General features: G+C 36.7%; 1 protein-coding gene across 1 annotated transcript in view; it reads left to right on the top strand.

Annotated features, from left to right (window-relative positions):
• The window catches only part of LOC149413463 (uncharacterized), a 189,300-nt gene that overhangs the window by 11,508 nt on the left and 164,449 nt on the right, over nt 1-13,343 (top strand). The gene's annotated exons all lie outside the window — the stretch shown is intronic.

Raw genomic sequence — 13,343 nt, 5'->3', positions numbered from 1 at the left:
CTATGAGCACTATATATTGTCTGATAGAAATTCACTGAGTCTATGATCACTATAGATTGTCCGGTAACCGGATAAATCATCAAAATGATAATTCATCACATCTTTAAAAAGTTATATAAAGTCAAGGAAAGTAATGAAACAAAAACTTTATTAACTGGGTTAAGTAGGTTAGGTTAAAAAAAATCATCTTTTTTAATGACTTTATATCACTTTTTAAAAGTGTGTTGAATAGTCACTGTGTTGATTTAGTACGGAACCAGATTGTCCAATAGAAACTCACTGAGTCTATTTTTTATTTTTTTTTGGATCTTTTATTTTGTGTAACAAATAGATATAATGATATCCTCACTGGGATCTCCCGTGCTGAGGATTTCATTTACATATTATGAATAATTTAATTATAAGAAAATTAATATTACATCAAAGTTACATATGAATTTAATTATGAACGTATGAGCACTATATATTGCATAATAGAAACTCACCGAGTCTGTGAGTACTATAACACTATAGATTGTCTAATTCTGTGTATCTTGACTAAATTTCGTTGGCTATAAAAACCTTCCATACATTATAAACTATTTATCCCTCTGTTGACTTTGTGCTTCAGTTTTCACCTTTTTCACCGAAGATACAAAATCTATTTGAGTGTAATCTAAAGTTAAAATTAACTTGTAAACATATTTAAAGTAATAACGTCAGAGGGTTGGAATGTTACAAAAGGGACACGCACGAAAATCAATAAATAAAGTTAAATTATACTGTTGGCACGATACGAGAGATTATTCTGGTGACCATTGGACAGTGACGCTATTTGTTGGACCAAACTTTTAAAAGTTAGTGATGTATTTGGTTTAGAATTGGAATCTTGGAACGGTCAAATCTGTTTATCTTTAGGTAGGTATAGTTACTTTGTGAATAGGTACGGCATATTTTCTTTTATTAAATGAGATTAATGCACTCCTTTGTAATTATTTCTGAGAGCAATAAATATTGCTTAGTGCTTTGATTTTTGCTAATCCGTTGGCAATCAATGCAATATAATGCACAACGATCGATTGACGTCATTTTGATAATTCATTTTTATGCGTTTTACACAATGGGTAAACATTGTAATCTATAAAACTCTGTATGACTTCATAAGACACTGTATTATTTGCTTCCTGGTTATACCAACACGCATTATTTATTTTATTATAGAACAAATGAATGTTGCCATAAACCGACCAGGCCTCCTAGCACAAGCACGTTGATAAAGGTTTTTATCGATAATGTTAACTTTCTTGAGCACGACTGCAGAACAAACAAACAACAGTTCGCGTCTGCTAAATAAACTTAATTTAATTTATTTATTCGTTAGCGATCTGCAGTCATGCTCGGAAATTATTGATGAGTTGTCGATGTTATCGATAAAATATTTGTCGATGTACTTGTTGGTAGGGTACATTGATAACTAAGCAAAATCGACACTTCGCAAAGATAATAGTATAATATATTTGGGTTTGAGCAACTTTTAGTCGATTAGATCTGACAAACGACCTTGACGATTTTGACCGTGGTAGCGAAGGTCGAATAATATTGATAATAACTTTTATCGCGTAAGTGATGACTATTTTATGGCGTTTGTTAGCCCTTCAGATTTCTAAATATTCGTAAGAATGTGGGAATGCGTCCAAGATGGCCAAACAACCAAATGAGGCCCCAAAGAGTTTTGTTTATGTAACTCTGGACGAGTTGTGAACCACATAATATGATATGTTATTAGTGATGGGTTTCTTGTCCCAGAATTTAAAGCACTTGGCTGACTGTAATAATAATAATAATTATACTTGGATGACTTGTATAGCGCCGTTTTTGTGCAAAAACACCTCAAGGGCGCTAAGCTTTGAAACAAGTCGTAATTTTTAAATGCATAATTTTTTTTAACTGCTATGAAGTTCAATTCGTACTGCCGTATTTATGAGTAGGTACCTACCTACGTGTAAACATTGCGTTAATCTACCTATGTTTATTGCGTAGGCTCATTAAAGGCACAAACTGATAGAAAAGTCTTGCGGGTGTGGCTGTGTACCCGAAGTACCTAAGGTTTATTTTTCCTTATTCCTTCCTTACACTCCTTTCTTCATTCATCCGCTCTATGTGTCCAAACCATCTCAGCGCCCCTTTCTTAATCTTATTCCGGATTTGCGCATCTGAAACACGGTCTTAGACGTTTTTACTACGCATACGCCTCAGGGATCTTATTCTACAGCTCTCTGCTTGCGAACGATACGTTCATCTACCGCGTTCAAGGAAAACAAACGTTATTCTAAATAATTTATGACAAAGTTTAACGCTCTTCCTGTGAAAATTTTGCTATGAAACGCCAAACGACAAACATTTCGCGGCTCGTTAAAATAATACTGAAGACTCATGGCCACTGGCATAATAGAAGAAGAAGAAGGTGAGCACAAGAAGGAAAATGGGATGGGAGAGGAAGGTTAGGAAGTACCTGGAAATTCAGATCTGGTCACCAAATACGGCTAAAGCCATTTCAAGCAACATTTCGATTCTTGTGGTTCTCTCTGAATGGTGGTCTAACACCAGGACGATCGACGATTATCAGGGCGATCGACCACTCTAGATTATGTTGGTTATTGATAAACATAATATCGTCAATTTAGACAAACTGATTGATCAATTTTTTTTTTGTAAATCTGGACCCTGTGTGGACTTGAATATTGTAGTTCCTTTTTCGGGTTTCCGTAAGTTATTAAAAAACTATTAGTTTTAGTATGGTTTACTTATATTGTGTACTACGTCGAGTTAATTTCGGTACTTTTCTCTTTGAATACTCGTATATCTATCATTCTTCTATTTCATTAAAGGAGAGTGAATCTGTGAACTGTGGCGGACAGCGGGTGAATTTGGTTTTTATACATATCTTCAGTTTCATTCCGAGATTGATGAAATTTTTCACACTTGCCCTTGAAATCAAGAGGAAGAAGAGAGGGAGGTACTGTCAACATTAAATTTTGAAAAACTCTGCGAAAAGCCCGTGCAACGCCGGGGACTTTGGGTAGTATATTTTTTTTAACACTAGCTCCATGCAAGAGGCCCTGAGGAAAATAATTTTCCATAGGGCCCAGGTCCTGTAGGAAAAAGTATGAGGGTTGGGTAGGAATCTGGGGTCAATGTGGTGCAGGAGTGATGGACGTATGAATCCATCCCTACCACTGCGGTGCAAGGCGATGGGTCGAGAGAGTTCGGCTGGAGAAGTCAAAAGCAGTCTCCCGATCCGACCCGCCACGCAGTAGGCGGAAAACGCATCCAATGCCAAGAACTAGACAAAACTCACCCCATGAACCCGGGCACCCCTGCTAAGTCATCGAACGCCGCGAACCATTGGGGTGACCTAAGCGGCGGTACAAGTATAATAAATGTATAAAATTTGTACCGTGAGAACTTAAATAATTACAATCTTTCGTGAAACTAAAATGAAAGCGATTTCCTACATTTGATGCGAGGGATATTTTTGAATGTCTTGTTTTCCTGTTCAGGAATAGATTGATGTCATTGCCATTTGATCCCAAATAGATCGCCAGAAAAATATGTGATTTTGGGTTAGAACAACATGGAAAACAAACTGACACATCACACTTCTCTCATTCTTATTTGATCAATAAAAACTTTGCTTATTTGATTAAATATTAGTTAATTTTTATTTTTAAATTTTATTTTTGTTAAAGGTATAATATTGTTTGCTATGATACTAATAAAATTATTGGGTGTTGCACGGAAAAAAATGGGTATTGTTAAGGAATTAAAAATCTAATTCCAGGCCTTCAACGAATGAATTAAAAAGTTTCCTGATAAACTTTAGTCATTTTTTAATACATTTGAATTCACCGGTTTCGTCATACATGGCCAAAACATCGATTTTTTTTCAAGTCTTCGATATTCCTTTAAATTGCTGATTACAACACGTTACTCTGCTATTTTCTTAGGAAACCTTCAGGTCTAGATGCAGTCAGTTTTAATGTTGTAGCATGGTAGTTGTTGCATTAAATCCCACAGTCTTCTTCGATACCTCTTCATTTGTGTGAGTTATCATTATTCAGTATCATTTTCAGAAACTTATTGGCAAATTTAATGAAAATAGTAAAATTAGAATATTGATATTTCAGCCGTTATTCGATAACACGGGACAGAAATAAGAACAATGTCATAGTTTCAGAATTACAAGCAAAATCAGAGCGTCAATGATTAAAAATGTCTTTACACATTAGCCGAACATTTCGGGACGCGATGCGTTTGCGATTGTGCCATGATATATACTATACTAGATACTAGAGATATACATATGTATATGTGATACTGAATAGAGAGATAAACGAATCAAAATAGAAACACCAAAAGCTTCTTCCATAACAGAGAAAGAGCTTTGAAACAATTTATCACCATATCACCTACCTTTACCCTGCGTAGTTTATTAAACACATTTAACTTTGTTACACGGTTATCTCAGAGGAACAATAAAATATGTAACGAATGTACCTGCGCGTAGTTGGAAATAGCGTTGTAATAACGTTAAGCGGAATCTACTTTGACCTAGAAATTTCAGACAGGTAAAGCTGTCCGGTGTAAAGGTCCCGGTGTGGCCCCTAAACCGGAAGCATGAAAGTGACAAAATCGAAAGATGGAAAAATGTTGACGAATGAGGAAAAAATAAAAGAGAGATGGATGAAGTATTTCGAGGAAGTCTTTGAAAGCGAAGTGAGTGACAGTGATTCTAGCGGCGAATCAGATATGAATGATGATGGTCTGAATGTTACCGAAATTAGCATGGATGAGATAGAAAGATCAATTAAGTGTATGAAGAATGGTAAGGCTGTCGGTTTCGACAATATTGCTGCTGAATATTTTAAAGGAGGTAGCCGTATAATTCTCACATGGTTGTGCAATCTTTTTAACCAATGTTTAAAGGAAGGTTACACGCCTTTAGATTGGAGAAGGGCAGTGATTATGCCATTATACAAAGGTAAAGGGTCACGTATGGAATGTGGGAATCATAGGGCTATTAGCCTGCTAAGTTCAGTTGGCAAGCTGTATGGTAGAATTTTGATTGAAAGGGTAAGAAAGGAAACAAAGGATAAAATATGGGATGTGCAAGGTGCTTTTATGAGTGGAAGGGGGTGCATGGACCAGATCTTCTCATTGCGTATGCTCACCGAGAAGTTTCTGGCAAAAAACCTTTCTGTACCTTTGTAGATCTACAAAAAGCATACGACCGAGTCGACAGGAAAAAGCTATGGAAGGTGTTGTCCAAGTATGGAGTGAATGCGAATCTGACTCAGGCAATTGCGTCTATACAGGGTGTATCGGCACTAACCCGACAAACTTTAACCAGCTATTCCTTAGCACATTTGGAGTAAAAAATGTTATGTGCACTTTGCTGTCCGGTAACGTTTTTTTTTAATAAAAAATTAATTAAACATATTTTCACCACATGTCACCACTGTTTTATCCTTTGTCAAAATTTGAAAGCAACATCGCAACTCTCGCGTGTTGCTGCGAACGAAGCCCGTATTACATAATCCAGTACCAGAAAAGAAATATTTTATTTAACAATAATGATTATTCACATTTTTCGTATGCGAATCACTGATTGTCTTCTTGTATTGTACACATCAGTTTTATTTTTGTATCTAAATTGTTTCACCTCTGGAATGCTTTGGTTTCACCTCTTACGCGTTTCACGTATTAAATAGTCTAATTTTGAAACTAAGAAACTAATTAGTAGATTTCCTGAATTTATAATCGAAGTCCAATAATTCTGAGCACTTTTAAAAACAATTTTCCTCACTTAGGTACTTATCAATAATAATAATTGGATTATTTGAACAGCGCCGTTGTTTTTTAAATCACCGTAAGTGCTCTGTCAAAATGTTACTTGCTAGGCTATCCTACAACGTATATTTTTTAATAAATTTAGTTATTTACAACTTCGCGGAATGTGATTTATGAATATTATTGCTTATGTTAAAAGCCTTCCAGAATTACCGGAATATAACGAGCAGCTTGACACACTTAAGTTTATTTCCACTAATTTGAAGGTACAAAGAATGTATAGTTTTAAAAACAATCCCGATGAATCAAAAAACGGTTCATATAAAACTGCTGCGCAACACACTGAGACAAAGGAAAGCACTCACACAAACGTCATGACTGCATTGGATTGACCACCTGCAAATGAATGCTGCCAGATTGCTAATTTATTTAAACAATAATTATTAAATTTTATTTAAAATATCGCAATTTTTTTAAAAAATCGACAATAAATTACAACTATAATTTAAAAAAAATATTCTTAACCCCACGCTTTTTCGTAATTGATTAATTAATTCAGAATTTAAACGTTGCTTGAAATGACTAGCCGTATTTGGTGACCAGATCTGAATATCCAGGTTCAGAATTTAAACGTTGCTTGAAATGACTAGCCGTATTTGGTGACCAGATCTGAATATCCAGGTTTAGAATTTAAACGTTGCTTGAAATGACTAGCCGTATTTGGTGACCAGATCTGAATATCCAGGTTCAGAATTTAAACGTTGCTTGAAATGACTAGCCGTATTTGGTGACCAGATCTGAATATCCAGGTTTAGAATTTAAACGTTGCTTGAAATGACTAGCCGTATTTGGTGACCAGATCTGAATATCCAGGTTCAGAATTTAAACGTTGCTTGAAATGACTAGCCGTATTTGGTGACCAGATCTGAATATCCAGGTTTAGAATTTAAACGTTACTTGAAATGACTAGCCGTATTTGGTGACCAGATCTGAATATCCAGGTTCAGAATTTAAACGTTGCTTGAAATGACTAGCCGTATTTGGTGACCAGATCTGAATATCCAGGTTTAGAATTTAAACGTTGCTTGAAATGACTAGCCGTATTTGGTGACCAGATCTGAATATCCAGGTACTTCCTCACCTTCCACTCCTTCCCTTAGCCATAAAACTTACCCCAATTCAACATAAAAATTGTTTAAATTATCGGATGTAATGAAATGCATAATAATTAGACCCCAAAATACTTAATTATTCAGGGAAATAAACCCCTGAGTCATCAGTTGGAAATACCAACGACATTAAGTGAAATTAACAATGCAATAATCCTATTATTGCATTGTTTAAAATTTCACTTAATTATTAGCATTAGCAAATAATATTGGGATTAGCAAATAATAATTTACGACAATTTACTCGGAAATCAATAAAGCCAGAATAATAAAAAAAGAAAGTTATCACTTACGTCGTCTGTAAGTGGCTTTACCAAAGTTTGATAATGCCGTCAGAAGGTGAAACAGCTGTCACGCGTAATAATAATTACAACTAGCAGAACTTGTTTATAAACACACTGTTTTTATAAATTTTTTAATAAGACTGTTAAAATAAAAAAAATCTCTAAATTGAAATGGAGTTCTACAAACTAAACTTAAAATCAAATAAATTTATTGCGAAGGTTCAAAGTACTGTACTGTAATATTATATTAAATAATTTTTACGTGTTTAATTATTGTTTAAAGTCAGATTAAAGCGATTAAAAAACCCACCTGGCAATTCTTATTCGAGTTTCGTTGTTTTTACGTATTGGCGCGCTTACAAGCATCAGTCGTCTCATTTTTAACCATTAATATTTAGTGTGTAGGAAAGAGAGAAGACGCTTTTCGACACACTTGTCGAAAAACTTGTTGAATGCCGACGGGCATACTCTTCTACAGATTTTATTAAATATTGATATGTAGGTAATATTGATGTGTAAATGAATGACATTGTGAGAATTTTACCAATAAATAATAAATGAAAATGCGGACATGTAGTTTATGTTAATTTTTTTATTGGAGCATTTGTTCGAAGTGACTACCATTATTTTCGATGCAAGCGTGTAGTCTTGTTATATTTTGATTATTTAAGTTTGCAGGATTTGCTTTAATTTCTGCAGCGGCTTCCATCACTCGTTCGAGCAGTTGCTCTCTTGAGGCTATTGGCTTAGCATACACTTTTTCCTTGAGAGCCCCCCACAGGTAGTAATCCAGGGGGGTCAGGTCGGGTGATCTTGGTGGCCAAGCAATGGCCGGACTTCCACGGCCTATCCAACGACCAGGAAACTCGACATCCAAGTAGTTCCGCACGGCAATCGAATAGTGTGGTGGGGCTCCATCGTGCTGGAACCACATTCTCCGTAGTAATTCGAGGTTCACATCTTCCAGAATCTCGCCCAGTTGCACTTGTAAGAACTCCAAATACATCGGTCCATTTAGTCTGGGAGGCAACTCGATTGGACCGAGTATTTGATTTCCCAGGATTCCTGCCCACATGTTGATGGAAAATCTGTCCTGGCTCGACGACTCCCGAACAAGCTTGGGGTTTTGTTCAGCCCAATGGTGCAAGTTGTGCACATTTAGCACTCCTGTTTTAGTGAACTGTGCTTCGTCGGTAAACAATATGTTTTTCATGAAGTCTGCATCTCTTATGACATTATGCAGCATTCTTCTGCAGTACACGACTCTGGAAAAGTGGTCATTCTCCATGAGGCCTTGGCAGCGCCTATAGTGAAAAGGTTTGAGCCCGTGCTTCTTCAGAACTCTCCATACCGCCATGTGTTCCCTGTGTCCTATCATCAGAGCGACCCGACGCACGGACAGCGTGGGGTCTTCGGTAATTAAGTTCAGGATTCTCTCCTCAACTGCCACAGGAACGATGTTGTGTCCTCCGCCGGCGCCTTCAATCCGTCCGATGCCACAGTCACGCAATTGTTGATACATCTGAAACAAAACAACAAATAACAACTGCTTTTATTATTCAGCTCAGTAATAATGTCAAATAAACAATCGCGGGCTTTTTCACTCATTTTATTTTTAAAGAACACTTATTTTAGGCACATATCAGAAAACTTACGTTTTCTCTTCATTTATTTCATTTTTTTATAGTAAAATGTATAACAAAGTGTTTTAAATTATAATTTTCTTAACTAGGTACGGTTGATATCTTGGATTCACAGGGGTGAAATTGAATTCAAGTAATTTAAATAATCCCATGGTGAGAAAGGGAGTGAATTCAATTGCAGTGAATGATGCATTTATTAGAGATTAAAATTAATTAACTTTTTAAAACGCCGTTTAGTGACCACTGAACACAAATCACCTAAAGTACAATTTACATTTTTAAAGTTGGTGGCCCCTTGTTATGTTTTTAATGTTCCCAGTTTAAATTTCAAAAGCGCTTTTTGGCATTATCAATGAATGTAAATAGTTTCAATAAACAATTGATAGGGTACAAACCTGGACAAAGGTAGCATGGTGTGGGACGCGTCTTCCAGGAAACCTCATGCGATACTCCCTTACGGCTGCTCGTGAATTTCCATTGCAAAATCCATAAACAAAAACAATATCTGCTTGCTCGGCAGGTGGATAATTGAGGGGCATATTTCAACAGTAAAAACTTAGATAACAAAACAAAAACGAAACTAGAAACTTGATGACATGCGAACTCCCAAAACAGCACTGACCACTGATACGAGACGGGGTGGCGGGAACCACACGGGACTTGAGACAGAATATGTGTGAAAGAGATGACAGTAGCGCGGCGTTGCCAATTATTTTACCCCTATACTGTGGGCAGTAGCGGAGTGTGGAAATTTTATTTATTTTTTGTTTTTAAAAGAAAAAAAATGTTACCGGACAGCAAAGTGTACATAACATTTTTTACTCCAAATGTGCTAAGGAATAGCTGGTTAAAGTTTGTCGGGTTAGTGCCGATACACCCTATATGAGGGAAGCGTTGCATGTGTTAGGGTGAACGGTGGTTTTACGGGGTGGTTTGATATCACGAAAGGTGTTAAACAAGGCTGCGTAATGTCACTGTGGTTATTCAATCTATACATGGATAATTGTATGCAAGAATTTAAAGAGGTGGGATTGGGCGTGAATTTGAGTAATCTTAAAGTATGTTGCCTGTTGTATGCTGATGATGCGGTGCTGATTGCTAATAGTATGGATGATCTGCAGTCTCTCGTGTCTAGGATGAACGAAGTATGCGTGAAGAATGAGTTAATGATGAATGTAAGTAAGTCTAAAGTAATGGTGTTTGAAAGAGAAAGTACGAAAACAGTGTGCAATATAGCTGTGAATGAGGAATACTTGGAGCAGGTGGATGAGTTTGTGTATTTAGGAAGCATGTTTACGAGAGATGGGAAGGCTGACAGAGATATTGAAAGAAGAGTAAATGCAGGTAACTCCATTAATGGAGGACTGAACGCAGTTGGCGCTAACAAAAAATTGTCCAAAGAAGCGAAGTTAGCAGTCCACAATGGGGTGCTGGTACCTACCCTGATGTATGGAAGTGAGGCATGGAACTGGCAAAGAAAGGATGAAAGTAGATTGAATGCTGTTGAAATGAGATCCCTGAGGCGTATGTGTGGTAAAACCATGTATGATCGTGTGAGGAATGTGGATATCCGCAAAGAGTGCAAGGCTGATGTAAGCGTAATGAGTAAGATCAAGAAAGGGACGCTTAGATGGTTTGGGCATGTAGAGCGAATGAGCGAAGAAAGGAGTGTAAGGAGAATATACGATGCAAATGTGAATGGTAGCAGAAGTCGGGGACGCCCGAGGAAGACATGGCACGACCAAGTGAATCAGATACTTGAGTCGGGCCATGTCAAGAGTCAGAACAATAGAAGATTATGTATGAGACGATGTATGAATGTTAATGAGTCAAGGAGTGTGTGCCAAGACCGAGTTGTTTGGCGGTCCGTCCTCTCTGCCTATCCCTGCGGGGAAACGGCGTGATGGTTAGTTAGTTAGTTAGTTAAAGCTGTGCAAATTTCATGACACCAGAGATGTTTGTTCGAGTGTTTTGTTCTTTCATACAATCAGTTTTTATTTTCGGATATCGATCCAGGTATAACTATCAGTATCGCCGTTGTGAAATATAACCATTCACGATCAATACGTTGATTTAAATGACTTTAGCCGTGTTTAGTGACCAAATCTGAATAGCCAATCCCAAACTTCCTCTTCTTAATCGCCTTTCTTTCCCACTCTTTCGCTCTTCGTGACAAGCTGTATAACAAAAAAAATGTGAATATAAAACCCCGCAATTTTCCTTTTACGAGTAGCTAGAAGCCGTTACAGTCTTGTGATAATTTATTGCTCCTCGTGGATTGGCTGTAACCTTGACCCATCTAAAATCGCCTTTGCAGACATCAATTCAATCCATTGTATATTCGAATTATTATTTTATTATTGTTTGAAATGGTCGCACGGGTAGAGCTGAATGGCACCACGGAATAGCAAAAGTTGAACAGAAACAGTAACTACTTTGTCTGATGACATTTAAACATGAGTTTTTTAATGGAGTTTCGTTCGTAAAATTTTGACAAATATATTATTACGTTATGTTATTACACGAGGTCTTAAAAGTGATAAAAATTCTGAAAAGCAATGCGCATATATAATTGAGCCATATTAAAGGTATTATAGGTCCTGTGATATCCTAGATATTAGTATTCGAGCTCACCCATAGATGCACTAGATTATTCTTACTATGTATTTAGGTTACCCATAGATTGCGTAAGTTGTCGAGAAGAATAGGACAATCAATAAGGTGAGAATCGCTCTTCCCGTAACTTTTTAAATAAAAACAAAAAGGGTCGGAAAAGGGGGTTTTTCAACCTCAAGGTCGGGGTCCAGATTATTCGAACGGCCTGCTAATTAAGTTATCAGAACAAATTTTAAATCTACCACAATAAAAGTTCAAGTGCTTTGTTAAAGCCGGTGTTGTATTGACTAAGAGAGTTTGTGAGAAAGCCCCGGAGACCCAACAGGTCCCAAAGACTGCGATGAGCTGGACATGTTGAAAGTATGGCGGATAACAGAACACCAAAATTTAGGGTATAATATAATATTTATCAAACTTAGGACTGTGGACAAGATTCTTACTGAAGAGGTTGATTGACTGTGGAAGAGAATAGGAGCAATCCTTTCCTGGGATGTAGGATTTAGGGCCGCCAATTAACTTATTCTTCCTGATCTTATAACGTTTTAGTATATATTCCATTATCTACTCGTATTTATCAACCAAATGTCAAGAAATTGTTTCACCTGTATTTAAAGAACGCGCGAATTTTGTCGGCCAAAATTGACCTCTGTGCTGATGGATTATATCACAGAGGTTATTTGCGTTTAGGTCATATGGGTTATAGCACAGGGGTCATTTTGACTTCCTTGTTTTAGTTGCCTTTCTTGCAGAGAGAACGAATTATTTATGTATAGGTATTAAGAATAACAAAAATCTTCAAAAATGACGGCAAAGGTACCTAAAGTTTAGGGAAATGCGTTGTTGAACTGTTGCTGTCACTTTCGGTGTTACCCCTCTCCCCCCGAATACTGACCGAAAGGGACCACTATTGCACCTCCTCACCAAAAACAAGGTTTTGTACTCCGCGGTTTTCTTCCCTAAAACTGGACAAATATTTTAGATGTTTTTTCATGATCTGTATTAGAAGAAAATATTCTAAGTCTTTATGTTTTGGTTTTGTCAAATTTATACTCTGAACGTCTGTTGATAGCATAAAACGAACGTCTGTTGAAGAAATAAAGCATACAAAAAGCAAAATGTTAGGACATTCCAGTATGTTTGCACTGGTGACAACATCCAGAGAGGAAATAAGGGAATATGATATCATTAATGTTTTATTGAACTTGAATATTAACTTTGTAATTTGATGAATTGTTCAAATTTTGTAAAACAACTGACCCTTACACGTTGGTATTCTACGGCGAGTAGGCGCTCTCGGCGTGAACTCTGAACTACAAGTTGCGAAAAACAGAGCCATCAAAATATATTTGGCTTCATGAGAATCACGTCAAGGATATAATATTATTATTTGCTAAAACTCAAGTAATGCCTTTCACAACACTGCCCAAACGTAAAATCGCCCACACCACATATTATAAATCATTCAACGTTCAACGCGTACTAACATTACGCCATCACAAACAAAACATCCACACATAACACTCGAACATACAAACATAAATCTCTTAACTCGACAACATTACGTGCCTTGGGCATAAGCAGCATACGTCAATATGTCACGACTGTAACAATTTTATGTAAAATTTATCACTTTGGTTGAATTCACAATTTGTCTTACAGCCATGTCATCAGTACAGCCCTCATTAAACATCTTTTGGTGCCATCTTCCATCGGAGGTTTGCTATCATCAGTGTAATCTTTATCTACGACCTACGTCTTCGATTAACTTTACTTTGTTTTCTTAATTGGGTAATCTTGTGTTT

This window comes from Hesperophylax consimilis, chromosome 21, assembly GCF_061612785.1.
Source record: "Hesperophylax consimilis isolate HC1 chromosome 21, BYU_Hcon_1.0, whole genome shotgun sequence".
In the NCBI taxonomy this organism is placed as follows: Eukaryota; Metazoa; Arthropoda; class Insecta; order Trichoptera; family Limnephilidae; genus Hesperophylax; species Hesperophylax consimilis.
The sequence above is the reverse complement of the archived record's forward strand: the minus strand, read 5'-3'. Positions and strand labels throughout refer to the sequence as shown.